This window comes from Coturnix japonica, chromosome 4, assembly GCF_054131305.1.
Source record: "Coturnix japonica strain WE chromosome 4, WE-NBRP24, whole genome shotgun sequence".
Classification (NCBI taxonomy): domain Eukaryota; kingdom Metazoa; phylum Chordata; class Aves; order Galliformes; family Phasianidae; genus Coturnix; species Coturnix japonica.
In genome coordinates this window covers 51,966,504-51,987,036 of record NC_140666.1, presented here as the reverse complement: position 1 = coordinate 51,987,036, position 20,533 = coordinate 51,966,504, and the positions used below count along the sequence as shown (strand labels likewise).

General features: G+C 38.5%; 1 long non-coding RNA gene across 2 annotated transcripts in view; it reads right to left on the bottom strand.

The window, feature by feature from the left end:
- The window catches only part of LOC107313379 (uncharacterized), a 519,257-nt gene that overhangs the window by 346,404 nt on the left and 152,320 nt on the right, over nucleotides 1-20,533 (bottom strand). For both annotated transcript variants that reach the window (XR_004307159.2, XR_004307160.2), the window contains exon 2: nucleotides 11,010-11,083. This is a non-coding gene — a long non-coding RNA (uncharacterized LOC107313379). The remainder of the gene's footprint in view (nucleotides 1-11,009; nucleotides 11,084-20,533) is intronic.

Sequence of the window (20,533 nt, the reverse complement as noted above, 5' to 3'; positions counted from 1 at the left end):
CAGCTTAGTCAAGCAGTTTCAGACAGAAGGAATTGGAAGGTCCACGCAATGTTCTCCACAAGTTCTCCTCTGAGACTCGTCAGATCCTATTTGTAAATTGCCTGGAAGAGCACAATGAACTAGGTCTTGATTTCTGAACTCTTGTAAATTATTCACTGAAATGGTCCTGTTCCTTGTTTTCCTTGGCTCTAGAAAAGGCCCTGCACACGTACAAGGCATCCAATGGGAGCACTTCTGAAGGTGCTCAGTTCGTGAAACTGTTTTCAGGAATGGCTTATTTTCCACGTCTTCCTATACAGTTTCTGGTACAGAGATGTTTCTTCTCTTAGAAGGTCAGGCCAAGCGATCTGGGTATTAAGCTGATCTCAAAAGCTACTGACTTGCAATCTACTTTACTAAAGGTTATTTGCACCCACTGAATATAATGTCCATGCTGCAAAATTTGATAGATGAAAAATGAATTTTCTTGAAGAGGATGAGCAAGCAAAGAGGCACTTAAATTAGCACATCACTAAGCTAATACACTACAATTTTACTAAGCTAATTAAAGATGTGATGATCAAATTAAGGTCACGGTTAAGATCAAATCAATAAATCAACATGTTCATGTGATGAAATTGACAGTATGTCAGAATGAAAAACAAACAGCAATACTTCAGGTAAAAATAAGATCTTTTGTTCAAACTTTATTTTGGAAGAGGGTCAGAAAAGCAATTTATTCCTATTTGAGCCCTCTGCCCAACTTCTGGCAATAAGTGCACTGACACAGTTAAGGAAAAGCACAGATGAATGCTTATGTCCTACAGCATGACTTGAATGTTCAGAATGATCTGATGTCCTTGCCATGCATACTTAAGCAAGCACTGCACTACATTTAAGAATATGTTAGGGAGACATTCTTGCTTCCTCTCAATCCCTGACCTGATTCCACCTGGCCTTTGTAGGTGAAAAGGGAAAGTACTGTAGAGCTATGTGCTTGCAAACAGATAACCACGTCTCCATTTATTTGCACTAAACTCAATCAGTGATGACCACGCTCCACCTCCTTACTGCAGGATTAGATCAACAGTTCTTTCTCCTTAAACAGCCAAATGTCCTGCCCAGCCAGCTGGCCTAGCAAATATTTGTCCTCGCATGTCTACATTTTAGGGTGGGTAATAACCAGCAAAAGCTTTCTCTAATTCCCCCCTCTTTCTAGGAGCACTGTAGCCTTCCTACTTGATCTTTCCTCTTAAGAGATGAAGACAGCTTTAGGGATACAGTCTACATTTATTTTATCCCTTTCTTATCATGGGATACTCTGTCCGTTCTTTCTATTTAAAATGAGCAAGGTTTCCTTTCCTCAGGTAAAGAAGTACCTTTTAATTAACCTTGTCACTGTATTCCAGTTTGCTAGAAAAACAGTAATGATTTGACTATCAGAAATAATAATAATAATAATAAAAATACAACTTCTTCTACTTACACAACTTATTTTACTGTTATATATCTCCTACCCTGGATATTACAGATATAGCCTATATTTCGCATCTTTTATGTTTATTGATGTAGACTGATTGACACAATGTAGTATTGACAATACAGTCGCACCAGATTTTAGTAAGACACAGTCCCTATTGTCCTCAAAGGGAACAACCTAAATCACTTCCTCCTAAGCATTCTGCAATGCAAGCTAAAGTCCTCCAACCAGACAATAAACTGCAACTATTCAGCTTAAGATGCTGTGCAGTCATCTGCTTTATATTGCTTTGTTGCTTTTCCTTTTAATTTCACTGTTATTGCAACCTAACAACAAACAATCTTAAGTCATATACAGGAGGAATTTTGGGCAGCTTTGCTTTTTAACCCAGGAAAAATCTATCACTAATGAGGTCACAGAACACTGTTCCCTCCTGTGAGCCAACACCAGGTGCCTGTCTCAGACACACACACCTTGCTCAGGTATTGTTTGAGGGCCTCTCAGAATCACAATAACAGTGGGACTCCTGAGGCCCTGTAACTCAAAACACGACAGCAAACAATAGGCTGATAGAGCGTAAAAAGGGATAGGCTCAGAGATGACATGGGGAAATAAATCCACTGGATGTGAAAAGAGTCAAGCCACCCACCAGCTACTGAATCACCTGGAAAGCACATTCAGTGATTCAGGACTGTAGTGATCCTCACTGTGCACTTTCACTCTGGGATGGGTCTTTGATTTATCATTTTCTATCAGCTTTTCATACTGATGATATTACAAATTACAGATGAAGGCCCCAATATATTCATTTTTCTCTTTCACAGCAGTTACATTATTTCACAGGAGAAATGGTAAGAAGTTATGTAACCATTGCTCAGCTTTACCAACACTGGTACTGTCACACTGCTTCTGCACGTGAGGGTATGCAATATAAAGCAGTGCTTCTTGGAACAAGTCTACCTAGGAACAGCTCAAGCTTGGAACAACTCATAATCAGTATAACACATGATTAATAAATGAAATACACTGCTGTTTTTAAGTAGCTTACAGAGGAAACAATAGATCAGATTAGATAGGATTCTAGGATTCCATTATTCTTAACTTGCTGAATAGCTTTACTTTCATCATCAGAACTGTTAGTTAAGGTACTTTGTCTATTACACAAACATTACCATCTACTACAAAAATATGCTGCATATTACCAATATTCGTTACTTTTTGATAGAAAATGAAAAATTAATCTGGTGAATGTCAATTTCAGTTCATGTTACATTGACTGATTCTCAAAGAACTAAACAGCCTATGAAATCAGATTTATTTTAGTCAGCGACCATGGCACACATTCCTTCACTGAAAGAATGTATTCCACTTGAGCTGTATGTAGTAGCTTAGTACAATTAGATCTACATGCTCTACTTGTGGTTTCATGTCCCGCTTCTGATCAGTTCACAGCCTGCTACAGCTGTTTAGTATCACGCAAAGATAATGCTTCATACCTCCTGCTGGCTACAGAAACAACTGTGCATTTCAGCAAATCAAACACAAAGCTACAGATATTAACCCCCAAAGTCTCTAGTAGAAATATTTTTTAATCTAAGGTAGGACAGGCTCATAAATAATTCACAGAGAGTTATGACTCTATATTATCTGGGTAGTATATCTGGGAGGCAGGACTAGAATCAGTGGTGTGGGCTATTCCCCTTTGAGATCTGTAATAAATTTCTTACATTACAGTCTGTTGTGAAAAATATTTCAGTTGTCACGCTCCATACTCTGGAGGCATTCTAAGTGGTCTGCCACTGAGTCCCCATTGGATGATAACAGTGTCCAAATTTCTCATCATTTCACACTTTCAATCCATAGCTGTGTGCTTGTTACAGCTCACTGCAATAAAAATGATTTTTAATGGAAAAGATCTGACAGGAACTTTATGTTTCCTTGACAAAATTTTTATTGGGCTGAATACTGGAGCATTACTGACGTAGCTTTGGATAGGCAGCTATGCGCTGAGGAATTGCTGCGGGAGGAGGGTGGGAAGGAAGCTTTTATTACTGGACTTATATTTCTCTGAAATGAAATGCCCCCAGAGCAGAAGGAGGAATTTGGATGCAGCTATCAGAGAATGCTATGACCCCATGGGGCTTATCACCACACTCACACTATCTGGAAGAAAAAAAGTCACAATTTTTCTCAAAAAGTTTAACGTACACTTAAGTCTTACAGCCCCTTACCAGTCTAATACTTAAATGCCTCTTGCTTTTGTGCTCATCCTCAGCTGACACCTCAGCAGGGACTAAAGACTTCTCAAACAGATTGCCCCATTGTCTTCTTCCCCTCAAAATCCCCAGTGTGGGATTTAAGACTGCTGCACTTCCTTGCCAACAGCAACCTGAGGAGTCAATGCAGCACAATATCCCAAGCACCATTCAGTAACTCTGCACACTGAAGCCACCTGTGAAGCCTAGCACTATAAGCTGACCTCCTTATTAAGAACCAGGGACCCATTCTAATCTTTGTCTTTTCCCTCCATAGCAGTGCGACCTTGTACCCTTTCAGTTGGATCAGAAGAGCAAATTAGGAGAAAATAAAAGTATATATATTATTATTTAAAAAAAAAAAAAAAAAAAAAAAGCAGATAAGCAGATTCTCCTGAAGGCCCTACTACAGCACGTGGAAAATAAAGATGAGGTGACTGGTAGTAATCAACATGGCTTCACCAAGGGCAACTCATGTCTGACAAACATGGTGACCTTTTATGATGGAGTCACAGCGTCAGTTGATAAAGGAAGAGCAACTAACGTCATTTACCTGGACTTGGACAAAGCATTTGACACTGTTCTGCATGTCATATTGGTCGCCAAACTGGAGAAAAATTGATTTGATGGATGGACCACATGCTGGATAAGGGACCGGCTGGATGGTCACACTCAGAGAGTTGCAGTCAATGACTCAGTGTCCAAGTGGAGACAGGTACTGAGCAGTGTTCCTCAGGGATCAGTGCTGGGACCAGCGTTAACATCTTTGTAGGTGACATGGACAATGGGATCAAGTGCACCCTCAGCAAGCTTGCTGAAACCCCTTTCTTAGTGTAGGCACCTAGATTCACCATTCCTGCTCAGTGCTGAGTAAATAGCCATGAATGTACACCCTCTGAACAACATCATGCAGTGCCCTCTCAGAAGGAGAAATCAGAACTGTTGGATTAACTACCTTACCATTTCTTCATGTCAAAGCAGGCAAGTCTTATTCAAGATAAACTTAGTTACAAAACCTAGAAGCAGCATGCTTCTGAGAGCTAAGCACATTACTAATGAAAGCCTGACCTTCAGAAGTTCTGACTATCTTCTGCTGATTTCCAGAAAGTACCATGTTTATTTGGCTTCACCAAGAAAATTTTAATGCTAAAGTTTAACATTCAGAAGCAGCCTCAGGATGTTAGGTCTGGACTTACAGAAGTATTAAAGGGCTTAAAGATGCAGATACAGGCAGTAGCATAATTATGAAAAATGCCTAAGTATCTAATATTATGAAAATCCTCTGAAAATCTGACTAGGTAGATATCTGTATCTTGAAGCGCTTAATGCAGAATTCACTTAAGTTCACAGTCCCCCAACAGTCTCTTATAAATACTGCTAAAAATCTGGCCTAAAGGAGTCAATGCCTTTTACAGAGAGAGGGAGACTTAGGGATTTTTGGCTCAGACCTTGAGAAGAATTTATGTGCCTACAAGACATATAGATACCTTCCTCTCTTAAATCTGGTCTTTGGTGTATAATTGCTCTCTCTCTCTCTCCTTTTTTATGGTAGTGCTTTTCTTCAACTAGTATTGTATGGTATGAAAAATTCTAAAGCTACCTTGCTGGCATCTGTCAGTTTAAAAAGAAAAAAAGATAAACACTTAGAGGAGCTTTTTGATTAAGACGCATCAATGGTAACTGAAATTAAGCGCTTAACAAAAAGTACTGCACAAGATAGCATATGGTATAGAGACCTCCCGCTGTTCCCCAAGTTATCTGTTAACCTACCAGATATCAGCACCTATTGAATTAAAATTTATAAATGATTTAGAACTTTGAGCTCTCCCTCAAGGGACTCCTCAATTATATGAAAATTGTCGTTCACTGGGAAAAATACTTCAGAAATTTCAGCAAAGAAATAAAGAACATGCAGTTTCATCTTGTAGTTCAGAATATGACCTTGTAGTTTAAAGACTCCTAATGCATGTCCTAAGACTTGCAAAGACTCACACTTCTTCCACTGACTGAGTTTTACAGATGAGGACAATCCATGGCCATTCAATCCATTACACAGTTCAAATGGCAAGAAGACAGTTATTTCTCTAAAGAATTATTTGATGGCTTTTAACGTAGGTACCAGAAAAGAAAAACAGTCGGTAAATGCAGCATTTCCATCCTGCCTCATGGACAGTGCATCTTTTGTCTCACTTGCTTCCTGTACTGTGTATTATGGCAATGTAAAGTTGTTGGCAACCAAAGGCTCTTCTTTGTAATACTGTGCACTACCCACTGAGAGACATAGGCACAGAATATTTAAGGCTGGCTCTTCCTTCTCAAAGTAGCATTAGCAGTCATAATATAATCTGCATTATCTAGAATAAAGAATCATTCACTGAAACTGCAGTAGTAAAACCACAAGAGATAAAATGGCACCTGATCATACCTGGAAGTCCTTTGTTTGGTGGTAATCTCATTATTCGTACTCACTGGATATTTAGCCTCTTTCTGTGAATCAGTGATGTCTTATGTGTGGAAGTGAGCATAACAGTCAGGCAGCAGCTACTTGGGCACCTGTCAGCAGAAGCCCAGAGTAGTTAAAGCTCAAGTTCTGGAACTCTTTTCCTGACAAGCTGTGTCACAACAATTGCTTTGTGTTGCCAGCATTTCCATGTCACTGGCAGGCTCGTGTGGAAAACAAGAAGTGTATTTAATCACAACTGCTGAGGCTCTGGCATTTGGTTCTGTTCCATAAAACAGGAGGGTGTCAAGAACTTTCACTGAAAAATCATGACACAACATGCAAGTTGAACACACTCTTCTAGACAGACAAAGCAACTACTATGGGATTCAGAGAAGGAAAATGCTCAGGATAACAAATGCAGCTGAATGCAGTCCTACAGAACACCAACAAGCTACTGAATTAGGCACCTTCTCCATACCCCATATTGAAATATTTGGTGTCCCCAAGAAGAAACCCAGCCACTGAAACTGCAATAAAGCTTCATTCAAGTTCTTGCTCCCACTTACATTCAGCAGATCTTTACATCTGGGAATTCTGAACAAGAATTATTAATTAGCAGTGCAGAGATTACTGTTTTCTCTTAACATCTCTAGCCAGAAACACCATTCTGAGTCTGAAGTAAACCTGTTTTCGAAAAGCATTCTGATACAGAGCCTCATTAATCCCACTTGCACATTAGACAGATTTTTTCTCTTCTTCTCAATGCCATCACTAAGAAATTTCACTGAGTAGACCCAAAGGTGTTTGGAAAGAGGAACCAGTGCTAGCAAAAATCTCAGCAGCAATATAAAAAGCAAGAGAAGAAGAGCAATTCAAGGAAATTTATGTTTTCATTTATTATTGTAGTACCTTTCTTTACTCAGAGGGAGATTGAAAATAAATGACATGCTCTAGTGAGATACTGAATGGAACAGGTTTTTGTATTGTGAATATAAAATCGTGTCTGCTTTAAAATGCTCTGGGAGACTGAACACTTGAGATGAAATTGTGTTTTTATTTTCACATGAAGATCCTGCATCAATAGCAACAAGTAAACATTGCAGATCAGAGAAGACAGCTCTAGGACATTTTACTTTATATCACTTGTCCCACATCTCACCAATAAACTTACAACCAGTCCACTTGTTGGAAAGTGAGTTAACCATCTTAGAAGGTTCAGTACTGGCAGGCTAAAAATACAGAGCATCAAGCTGCAGACCTCATATCTTAATTCATGCATGAATCAGAGACTACTTAAAAGCATGGAAGTGATCATAAAGATTCGGATCAAGTATTCTGTCCAGGATAATATCTCTGGCAACAGCCAGTACTCATGCTCAGAAACACAGAGAAAAGCATTAGCTGTGCTTAAGAGTGGTAAGTGCCCTAATATTGGCCATGCAAACCCTGAAAGACTTCTCAGAAGGTTACATATGGACTGCAGTGTTTACTAGTCATGGACTGACACACCATCTACAACTTATTTAATGCCATCTCTTGACCACTACAGCATCCTGAAGCAACAAGTTATGTGCACAATTTAATTCTACCTGTTAAAAAGAAAGCTCTCCTTTTATTACTTTAATTTCATGCCTGTTTACTTAGTAAGAAGCCACAAATTAAATTCCCATTCATCCTCTTCACACTTCTCATAATTTCATAAATGTCTCCTGTACTTCCCCTGTCATATTTTTCCCCAGCTAGGGAATACTAGTCAAGTTAGTCTCTTCCCAGAGAGTTCAGAGCAGCATGGAGCCTTTTGACATCCGGTCAGCCTGGTTAATATACTAATAGATGCTGCTTACCCTTGTTTCATGGGCTTAAGTGCACCTCACCAAAATACAGGACCAGTTGCTGAAAGAGGGAAGAACAAAAGGGCTGATTGGTATGGAGGAGACCTCTGCCCACCTCAGCTCTGGGATGTCTTCCTTGCGAATGAAGGAGGAGTGTGTGACAGCGGGGCATAGGATGAAGGGTGAAAATGTCTCTCATGAATCTCCTGCTGTTTTACAGCTTCTGTATGTTCTGGCATGGTCTCTCTCCTCTTCTACTGGCTGCCTGACCTCAGTCACTTATGGCTCTGCTACTGCTTCAGGATGACAGCCCTTGACCTTTCATGGCACACTAATGCTCTGAAATTCTTCAGTTCAAATCCAGTTGTTGACCTGAACTAGTTCCATTGCAAAAGCTGTTTAAAACAGGCTGAATTGTATGACTCTACAAGGTCCTCTGCAAAGGCCTTTTGCTAGGCAAGTTGATAGATTCCAATAGATAATGGTGATTAAAGTGATGGCAATTTGTGTGTTGTGAGTCACTGGCTGACCAACTTCATTTACTGCTGAACAACTGCCTTCTAAAGCTGCTGAGAGCAGTATGCTGTTCAAAGGTCTAGTACATGTCAGCATGCCATGAACTCCCTGGGTCAACATGGTGCTACAGCACAAAAGGGAACAACACAGAAACAACAAGAGAGGCAGGACTGCAGCCTCTTAGCTCACAAATTCTGTAATGGTCCTGGATGAAACTGGCCCACAGCAAGCTCTGAGTTGCTACAACAATGACAGCTATCCAGGCCTGAAAAATCACCATCTGGGGGGGATCTGTGCCCTGACACAAGCTGCTGTTTGTGAAAAGCACAGAAAAGATTTAAAACTGCTGAAACAGCAACTGTTAACAAAGAACTGTGGCCATTTGGCTTATGTACAATAAGCTTGGCAACCATGCGTATAGGGGTGGACTTATAGGAGACACCATGGTCCTTAAACTTCTGTTGTTTAGAGGCAAAATACTGTCCCAGTACACATGAAGTCTCACGTGACTGTCAACTTAAGCTTAATTCTCACCTACCTCCTGCTTCAGCAAAAGAATGCTTGCCTGGATTTAGGTTTAAATTTAAGAAGGCACTGATAGGGACCAACTGATCTTACCACCTCTCTGTGACTATGAAGATGCTGTGACTGACTTAACAAAGTGAAAGAGAGAGAAAATTATATGGCTGTATGGAGTAGATCATTAGCAGAGCCGAGAGCCCAGACCACTGTGTCCCTATCCTCTCCTTGCAACAGACCACTGGCATTCCCTTTCCCTTTCTTTCCCTTCCTTCTCTGTGTTATGGCAGAGAAGAAGCTGTAAAGTACTTACACTGCTTTACATCCATCTCTATTTAGTTATGTGCAAGTCACACCCATTTGTGTAAATTCCCGCAAGGCTTTGAACTGCAAAAATACCTCCAAAGTTTTTATTCACTGAATCAGAATCAACCCTCATACTCCAACCAGGTAACACTGATTAGAAAGCAAAAATCAGGATTTTCATATATTTGATGTTTGTGTTTATAAGCCCTGCATAGAAATACCTGTTGTATGTGACAAGGAGAAACCATCCATTCCTTGCTTTTTGCCAGGTAAGCAAAATTTCCCTTTTGCTTATTACACACATGCTGTGTTACAATCAGAACGGGACATGCACGTATTAGCTTCATGGTTCTAGCGACTTAATTCCAAATCCTCTGTTATTACCTTAAAGTATCACTAGAAGTTACAATAGTTAATACTTATACTTGATACGGTCGCTTTTTCAAAACTAAGGAAATGCTCGTATATTACAGTTTCAAACTGTGAGTGAAACCCCCCACTACTGTAAATAGTTTTTCAGCTATTACAAAATTACATCATTCATACACTATTCACATAATAACCAGACATTCGGTAATAAAAAATACAATATTCAGCACTTGCTCAGGAAATCATTCAAAAAATAAACTAGATATGGTTACACACATGATATCGGTTATGTTAAAGCTCGCTGAAATCACGTGTTTGTTACTGTTGAAATTAGAAGCTTTTAAAAATACTCTAAATGAAGTATTTTGTGTGTGTGTGCACATGAGTTAAGATACTGTTAAGACAACTTGGAGATTGCCTAAAAGGTCAGTCTTGGGGTTAGAAACCTAAACACATGCTTGGGAACCAATGCTGCCAAGCAAAAATGGTCCACCACTTGTTTTTGTCTTTTCATAAATACCCTGCACATCAGATCTATCCTCTGACAGGTGGCAATAGGAATTGGATCCCCATCCTCAGGCTCTGTTCTCACAGTGAACTTTCCTTACCTGTACCAAGCCCCACACCTTCAGATCCTGGCTGGGAATGAGATTCTAATGAGGCACGAGCCCTCTTTATGACATGCTGATGGTTACATCACAAATACACTTTTCAGCATTCTGGAATGCATAACACATGACATACCAGAGAGTGAGAGATGGTCATATTTGTCAATACGGATGTATACGTTTGATTTGGTCCCACATCTTTTGAAAACCTGTTGTTCTGAAGGCAAAGAAAAACCAGAGAACAGTAGACATCTGTTTATCTTGTTTGACTAATTGTACAGGGGAAAAAAAAACTACCATCAGAGAGTGATCAAATTCATCCCATGTTTGGGTGTCTAGATATTGTACATTATAAAAGCCTTTATTCTAAATCTTTTAGTTCAATAGATGATGTACGTTATTTAGAGTGTAATTAGACTGGAATTGTACTTCTATTCCTCCCGTGACTATTCACTCAAAACCAGCATTTGCTGTGGCTGCATTCACATTTTTGTTCTGCTCCCTCTCTACAGAGTATTTCTGGCAAATGAATTTCCTGGCAGGCACATTAATGGAGGCAGCAAGTTTTAATTTAACACTGGAGAAGACAGACAGAAAGTGGATTTTACAACTCATAAATGCAACTATTCATAACAGAAGCTTGTTTTAAGAATTACTCTCATTAATGTCTGAATTCATTGAAGTGGTCAGGAACACACTTACCTTTAAGCGTTTTTAAGCAGTTTCAAAATCTCTTCAAAATCTGTTTTAATATTTCGCTAAACTGGAATCTCCATCTGGGGAGAGAAAAAATACCTTGTTATAAGTGATATGTCCAACAAAAATGAATCAGCAGAGTTTGCATTTTGATTGCCAATTACTTGCAATCAAGTGCTCACAAAAACTCGCTGATCAAGAAAATATTTCTAAAAATATTCATTAAAAATTACAAACAACTTCAAGTGCATATGGAAAAGAATATCTGTTAACAAGTTCAACTGAACGTTGGGAAGAAAACAAGAATGTCATGTCCTGAGCTACGAGGTAAAACTTCAAGAACTAAATACATTCTTTTAGATCTATGATTTTCTTAGCTGCTAATATAAGGCAGTTTTCTGTTTGAATCACTAACAGTGCAATTAATACCAATGGTTAGCTTTGGAATATGCTACAATAAAATGCTTTATTTGAATGCATCTATATTCACCATGAGAAACCTCCATTAAGTTTCAGTTGCAGCAACTACTCAGAATTGAAGTTAGACAAGAATATGTCATAAATACTGAAGGAAAAATTAAGCCTATAAAAATCATTGCAAGTAATCAGAAAGGGAAGCAAGATGAATATTCAAATCTATTTCTATTTCATGCACATTTCTAAATAACTATGAAAGTAGAAAGTACCAGAATGGCTAAAATGGCTATTAAAAAATAACTCTGACCCTAAAATATAGCCCTGAATTGAACTGAAAGTATATGCTTATTCAGCATCTTAGTAATGAGAGAACGTTTGAAAGGTTCAAAGACGGAAGCATTTGAGTTCCAGAGAAAGCTGACAAGCTTTGAAAACCTAGTTCTCATTTGAGTACTAAAATCACCCCCTGCTTCTTGAGAAGCTGGATACAGTAACAAGTACAAATCAAAAATTACATTGTTTTTTTCAGGTGGCTCTTTTTAGGAAATGTGTTTCAAAATTAAGGCTTCAAAATTTTGCTGAAGGATAATAACATGGAAAAATATTTGAAGAAATGAAACATTTTGGTACTTCTAAAGCCTGAAAAATAAGATACTTTTTCATAGAACATATGTACTGTTCTGGGCAAGGATACTGGATCATGTATTAAAAACCTTAAGTGAACAGCTATGACATGTAAGTTTAATTCAGTGGTATCTCAATCTGAACTACACAATCAGCTGGATTATTTCTGTTCAGGTTGTTTTTTCTTCTGGACAATCTAATCTAATGGTTAAGCAACAATCATAAAAATCACTAACATTCAGCTGCAATAATCCAACCTCAAGGATAGATCCCCTTTCTTTTGCATTCATGAAGACTCGGATCCACCACTTAGCACACTTTCTACAGGCAGAGAGGAACATATTAGTAAATGCAGGATTATGAGAGGGCTGTTTTGCTGTTTCAGAAAGTTATTTCTCAGTGGAGGCATACGATGGGGATATGTTCAGATATCTCCTGCTGAGTCCCAAAGCAATACAAGCACAAGTATCGATGTGATCATGAATAAAAAAAAAAACAATGAAGAGTTGAGTTTCCACTGTTGACTCCAAATCTTGCCATTGTCTCCTAAATGTAGCAGGTCGTGGCACATTACATTCTATCATTATGCTGAAATCATGGTAAAGTTCAAGGCACATTTTACTGCAAAAGAGAGAAAGACTTGTACTGCTGCTCCCACAGACTTTCTCACCGTTCTCTTAAAATTTGGCACAATTTATCCCTCTATTATTACCTTCCTAAAAGGAAAATATTATTTGTATTAAGCAGGTGACAAAAGCTTTAACTTCATTTAAAAAAGAATGAAATTAGGAAGAAGAAGGAGAATTGGATAATGGCAGTACTATTCATAGAAAAGCATACCTAATTTATATAGTGGTGCCAGTGTGCCATCTAAAATTGCTGTAACTCCAATTAAGCCCATTTAAGTAATGAAAAAAACTACTGTTTCCGAATATTAATTTCATGGTCTTTTTAACATGTTAGAAAGTAAAAACTTATTCCTAACCTGTTTAGTCATTTTACAACTATTACTAGCAAAACTTTCCAAGGTTCAAATGCCTTTCCAAACAATATTATTCCTAGATCCTATGACTAGATTTGTAAGTACTAGAGAGCACAACGACAAAAATATCACAGAGATTAATTCTGCATGAAGGTACTTAGATACCTGAATTTGTAAGAAAATATAAGTTTTACTCACTTTAAATAATCCCCAAAGACCTAGGATTATCTTGCAAAACCAAACCCTATAAGTGCATCTAAATTGGAAATCCATAAAATCAGGTAATAGATTTGAAAGACTTGGGTACTAGAAACCCTTTATAAAGTGAAATATAGAATAGTAAATAAACAAAAGCTTGCTTTCAGTTTTACACAGAGTTCTGTTTTTCTAAAAGACTGTTAATGAGCTTAAACATATCTCAGATAAAGTGAAGAAATTTCATTGACATTGGCAACTAACTTCAGACAAGGGATAACCTACATTTCTGAAGCAGTATAAAAAGAATGGAATTCACTAAATGATATAAAAAATACATATTTCTGGTTTTTAACCAGTCCCAGAATGCATATCACATTACTCTATAATGGTCCTGTGTCCCACAGGCTGGTATGCATGCTCAGCCTTAACCAAGTAACATGCACACTACTGGGCACATGCATAAGCATGTGCAGGGTGGAGTCCAATTTCAGCAAGAACAAAGAAGATCTTAAAGATCTGCAGAATGAGCGGTAAGTCTGCAAAATAACTCTCCTTGCAGCTAATGCTCAACTGCTGTACATCATGTGCCACTCAAGAAGGCACTAAAGTAGACACTGTCTGTACCACTAGTAGAACTCACACACACAATTTGCACTCCCCCCCCCTCCCCCCCCCCAATCCATTAGTTTCCTGGTAAGTCATATGCAAGTCATTTCCTCTTGCTTTCTCAGTTTCTTAACCCTAAAGCTATCTCTTGCAAACTATTTCTACTTCTTAGCTAGCAAAAGATAAAAAAAAAAAACACTACTGAGTACAGTTATGGTAACATTTTGGAAAGCTTAAACCTTTGAAATTAGGATGTGAAATCTAGCAAGCAAGTAAAGAAAGGAGATGAAGATAAGATTGATGCAGCGGGAGTTAATTAATACAAATAGTTTGAATTCCCAACACCGACATTTCTCGTGTAACATAAACATCTCATCTGAATCTCCTTGTACAGTTCAGGACTTGCCAGAAGCTCCACGGGGATGTGAATGATCTGATGCCCAGTACTGACCCATTGCTTGTTCTTATGTTCCCTAGGGAAATGAAGGCAATGACTCAGAGGAGGTATAAAGGCTCCTCACTGCTTAACTCCCAACTCTGATGTTCCTGAATTTGTACTTCCAGTAGACAGTCAAGAGAAACATTTCCAGGCATATAAATACATTTGATTATGAATGAAAAAAAAAGGAGAAAGGATGAACAATTTTGATTTTGATTTTGTCTGAATTTTGATGCCTCAGAAGATACCACTTGTTTTTCACATCTTACTATCAAAAAGAAGTAACCTCCATCTATAACTAGATAAGTAGTAGGCCATGGGCTTCATACCAAGTCTGCCAGGCCTTAGAAGTAAGACCTCTTTGGCTCACACTGCTTCAGTGTTTGGTTTTGTTTTTTGTTTTCTCCATGGTTGGAGATAAAATAATAATTTTTCTGATAATCAGACAACAACAGAGCTAGCATGGAAGAATACAGGATGACAAATACAGGCACAGCATGTAAAACAATGTGATTGTCTTAGAAGATGGTCATGTATCCAAATCTCTGTTTCTGAAGGTAATGGCTGGGAGGGGCAGCCAAGGAGGGTAATCACAGCCAATATATAAACACTAAGCTGAAAATGGACTTTACTTGGGGGAAGCAATTGAGAGCGTGATGCCCAGTTCCACAAACGTATTTCAAGGATGTAAATCCTCCTCTTTGTCAATCTTGGATATTCAGGTCTCTGTTGTCCCCTCTTTTAGGCCACAGTCTCGCCAGTTCCATAGCAATGACTACAACTGTTTCCACAGCCAGATCTGGTCTCATTCAGGTCCTGTTAGCCACGGATCTACAGTAGTACTTATCAGGGTACAAACTGAAATAAGGTGCAAAAGGTTGAAAACAACAGGTATGACCATCAGGTGGACTATTTTATGCCCCAACTTACCAGAACAAACAAAAAAGCAACACAGACACAGAAAAAGCAAAACACAAAACAAAACACAGCAGATGTTTTGAAAAATGAATTAAAAGGGTTCTGCCCAACTGAAAAACTCCCAGTCAATCCCCAGAACAAGATGAAAAGTAGATATGTATTAAACACTCATTATAACTTAATTTCAGAGGTACAGGAGTGAACAGTTAAGGTCACTCCAGCTGTTAAGAAATATGATTGTCTCAAATTTGTTCCAAGAAAACTTTAAATTAAGTAATGCTGCTTAGTACAGTATAAAAGACAGGTTGAGAATTAGATGTACACACTCATCTTGTAATGAATGGATTATAAATAGACTTTTAAGACAGCAATAAAATCATGCACTAGACTTTTTAAATGAAAAGTTGAAGTGAAAAAAGGAATCGGTGTAATATTCACTATGAACAGCCACAGCTGGCAAGCAGCTGGATTTCAAATGAGCTTTCTTTCCCAAATGCCAAAAGCACTAATTCACTGCTGGGACTCTGTCTATGTGAATTACAACTTTCGCAAACACTGTCTATTAGCATGATATACACAGCCCCTATGTATCCTGTGCAGAGCACGCTGTATTAATCTGTATAATGGCAAAACAGAGGGGTAGAGTATGATCTATGTCAAAGCCAACAGTACAAGCATGACATTGACAAAACTTCATACTCAAGCCCTAACTTCTGAACTCAGCCTTCTGGAAACGTGAGTTTCAGAAGTAGGAAAAAATACCCTAGGAGAATTAAATCCCCGCATTCTCAATTGGGTAAAGATACCTTCATACTGAAAACTTCTTCAAAAATATAAAGTTACACACACAAGCTCAAATTCCCAGCCCATCTAAAACAACACGATCAACTCAAGATAAAATGATTTATACTGAAGTTTTCTCCTGTTCCATTGAACATCCTTCTACAACTACTTCTGGAATTATTAATCAGATTCTGTAAACATGAGCAGTACCCAAAAAGTATTATAATTCATAAGAAATCTGCATAAAATAAGCCGTTTGTGTCCACTGGCAAAGGACAAAGTTGTAGCAGCCACTGCAGTATCTAAAAGAGCGAACTTCCACTGAGTAGTCTGGATAAGCAATGGAATAGATCTTCAGACCTAAGGGATCTTCAAGATTATCTGCCATAAATACTATCACAGTAAGACTGCTGTCACTACGGTGATCTAAGAACACAAGAACCTGATAAAGTTTGCAATTACAGGTCTGAAGATCTATGTCTATCCTTTACAAAAAAAGCTTCCCTGCTCTTTTTAGCTAGAAAGGGTAATAGATTTAGCTGGCCTTACATTGCATCAGTGCAAAAGACTAGAGGATGGACCTCTTGCAATTCCTTTTAATTCTGATTTCTGTGAACCTTTGACTTGGAGATCACAACACAGGATACACACTTACCATTCAAGATGAGACTAATAAAGAGTATGATTAAGAGGTTCTGAAGGAAAAGGAACACAGATCAAAGAATTACACCCTCCTACCATACACAAAAGTCCCTGTGCACTAAGGTACATAGGAAAGTTACTGCAACTGAAAGACAGGGCAGATATCCTTGCTGTGCCTGTGTAACGTGGACCACAGCAGGTCTTGGGCATCTATGTCTGACTGCAAGTATCAGTGACAACAGCAGCTGTGTTTAAAGCCCTATTTAAAAATAGAGCATGTGGACACATTCATATTGTGGAAGCACAGTACTGCCAAATATAAAGCTATCTTTGAGGAAAAAGTCCCCAAAACAAAAAGGAATGAAGAAAGTGGGCAGTCAAGTCACACACAACTGGCATCTTTTGAAATTATTGTCTGAACTTGGCCAAGACCCTGAAAAAATCCTCCTTTTGATTGCTACAAGCTGCCTTAAAAACATTCCTCTTTGGCTTGTCAGTAAAGCATTCTAACTACTGTATTATCCCATGTCACTAAAACAATCCTCATTTATCACAATTTAACTCAACTGGTACCCTTTGCCCCAAACATACTGAGTGAAATAACAAGCACAGAGAAGAAATAACTGTGAGTTCAGCGAAGAATACTAACCCTGCAGGTACTAAACACACATTTCTTAGCATATTCTGCATAGCAGGGACATAAGAGCCTTGTATTGTTACCTATTACCACCTGTGGTACTTTCAAAGCACAGTGGTACATCCATTAGCATAGTATTAGGGCATCCTGTAGTCTTTAGCTTGTTTCTTGCATGATTCCTGATACTTATATCCCCATGCTCTCCCACTAGAAGAATGACAGCACAAACAAGCTGGCCTGCTTATGCTCATATGAGAACACTGACAACATGTGAAGTTAAACCTGCATCTGGCATTAGCCAGCATCCTTTCCCAGAAACAGTAGTGCTCATGTAAAACCTTCTGACTGTGCTGGGGTGGTGATGGAAATTCCTATAGTGTTTACATTAACCTTGGGCCATCACAGTTTCCCCCATCTGGCTGTCTAATCCACTCTCCAGGATAAGAAATGGTTTAGCAACTGTTCTGTGGCAGAGAAAGGCTCACAAGTAAGCAGAACGTAGATGCTTGGACGCCAACAACAGCTACATAGAGTTAACTAGAAAAGTAGAAAATATTTTTTTTTTCTAGAACACAGCATCCAAAGAATAAGCATTAGAAAGAAAACACATGACTATTTCTAATTGTCTAGCATTATGAGCTAAGAGAAAGATGGAACAAGTTTCCCAGACAGCATGACACATCAGAGGTCAGCTGGTGCTTCAAAAGGAGCCTTGCAATAATTCTGGGTCCCTACAGTCAATTCTGCATGCATATCTTTCCTTCAAGGCTAATTTAGACATGGCTTGCACTCTTCCTAGCCATGTTCCCCCAGAAAACATTCTCAGTCTCGTGGCATCTGTGACTCACACTTCCTTAGCCACAGGTCTGTATATTAGCCCCGTACATTTTTTCAGCTGCTTTTTGTCTATTTGTTTGATTTTAATAATGTAAACCTTCAGCATTTATGATGATGCAGGAGTTCCATGGGAACCTAGGTAAGATATTCCATATGATTCATGAGAACCATGGCAGGAAGAGGGAACATTATATTTATTAAACTGCATTTAGAGCTGCCCAGTTGCAAACAAAGCCTTACAGATGTCACCACAGAGGCCGCTTCAGTAACTTCAGAAGAACTCACATACACTCTGTAGTAAAATATTACCCTTTGCTGATTTTCTGTTTTTCTGTTTTTTGTTTGTTTGTTTGTTTTACTTTGTTTCTGTTTTTAGATTTGAATCACTCCAGGTTTGGTTTTCTGTTTGCTGATTTATTTTAATTATTATTATTCCTGCACTTCTAGCACAATCCAAAATGCACATCTTGGCAAAATCATACAGGTTTCACTCCTGATAATGCTTCTCATTCCAGTTCCTCATAACCTATGGTATACTGTAGGAAGAGCAGACAAACCAATTCAAGGCTGAAATACTTCAGATGCCTTATGCAGCCACAGGACAGTAAGAAATCAAGAGATCAATAAACCATCTCTCTCACTAGAGTTTTATTAGAGTATTCTGGATATCTCACACCATGACCTAAACATAAAGTACAGTCTGCAAGATCTGCATTCTATAAGATATTAAGAGAAAGGTTCCCATCTATGTTTCAGTATAACATTTTTTTCTTATTGATCAACAGGTACTTTGTAATCCACATACTTCTTTCTGTATTTCTTTTTAATATGTCCCTTGAAAGCTGACATCATAAGTGAAAAAAAAAAAAACTGCTCAAATGTCACAAATTCAGGCACTTTCTCTTCAAGAATTTGGCATTACTTCTCACATATTGAATGCAAGCAAATAGAGAACTAAAGGAAATACACATGCATTTTTATGCTTTCTTTATATCATTTTCACAATGGAATTTCTTCTAAAGGCTAGGAAATCTAGCACCCAAACAAATCAGTGTTATAACAAGAGACATCTTGAACTCATACTTCATACTCAGATATCTTTCTGTTCTCCTACTGAAGAAAAGTCATGAGTGAATGATCTGGTATCAGAAAAGACAGGCTGTAATATTCTGCTATAACACGAGCTGACAGTATGCATGTATCCAGCAAAGTGTGAAGCGCAGGTAAGCAGCTGAGACAGATGTCTGGTTGTTGTTTGGGTTTAGAGTTTGCTTTAAACATAGTAAAAAGAAGAATTTTAGGACAATTTTTGTCTCAGGGCATTGTCACAGCAGCTGCCCACGCGAAGTGTGGGGCACATTGAGGTTTGTCTGGCAAGTTTTTTGGACAACGAGCCCTGTGTAAAAGCTGTTGAAAATTAGCCCTGTGGCAACTTCACAGTGAAGCCTGGAAGTGAGAAAAGCAAACTCAACCTATCAGGGAGATCAACCTCTTTCTCCATCTCTGCCCCATCACAAACATTTAAACAGAGTTTTTGCTTTCAGTTTGAGTGCAATCAGCGAGGTCAAACATACCTCCATGGAAATAAAGGTTCATATTTATTCTCTCAACTAACAGAATCTCCTGCAACAAGATGTAAAACATCTCTGGGAAGTAAATCACCTCTTTTCTGAGCTCCTAACCTGGGAATGCAAGGGTATCACACCTCCCTGCCATTCAAATATAAAGCACAATCCCCTTGGCTCCCCTTCTAACACAAAGAGCATATACTTGAACGTAATGAAAAACAAAACAACACAAAACGAAACAAAACAACCAAACACTAAAATATCCCAAATAAAGCCCCTGTACATGAAATTCTGCCGGAGGACAGGATGAACCATAAATAAGAGCTATTAAATACATTACTTACTGCAGTATTAATACTCTGAAGTACTAGACTTTGGAAGGAAGAGAGAACAAGTACTGAACATGAGGAAGTGCACACAACTTTTCAGGATGGCACCTCAACATAGAATAAAGGGGATATCAGCATCACACAGACTGCTGTGGGTTCACCTGGAACCCACAAATAACAGATTATTCTATGATAGCACAAGAAGGGAAACAGTGTAGACAATAAAGCCAAGCATTCATTCAACAACTGAAACATGAAAATTAGGAAGTGAGACTCCCTGAGCCTTCTACAAATCATTAAAGATGGGTTTCTGCAGAAAGTAATACAGAGCATGTTTCCAAGGCTTCCTTTACAGTCAATGGAGAAAGATTAGCCTAATCTATGCACAAAAAACAAAGCTACATGCACTAGATTGGGTGGTATGAACCTCCTGTGGCACAGCACGGTAGGTGTTTCACACACATCCAGGAAGACAACAAACTTGCTCAACAGTTTTCAAAAAGTAGGATGGAAGATGGTTCAGGCAAGAGGTATCAAAATAAAGAGAAGC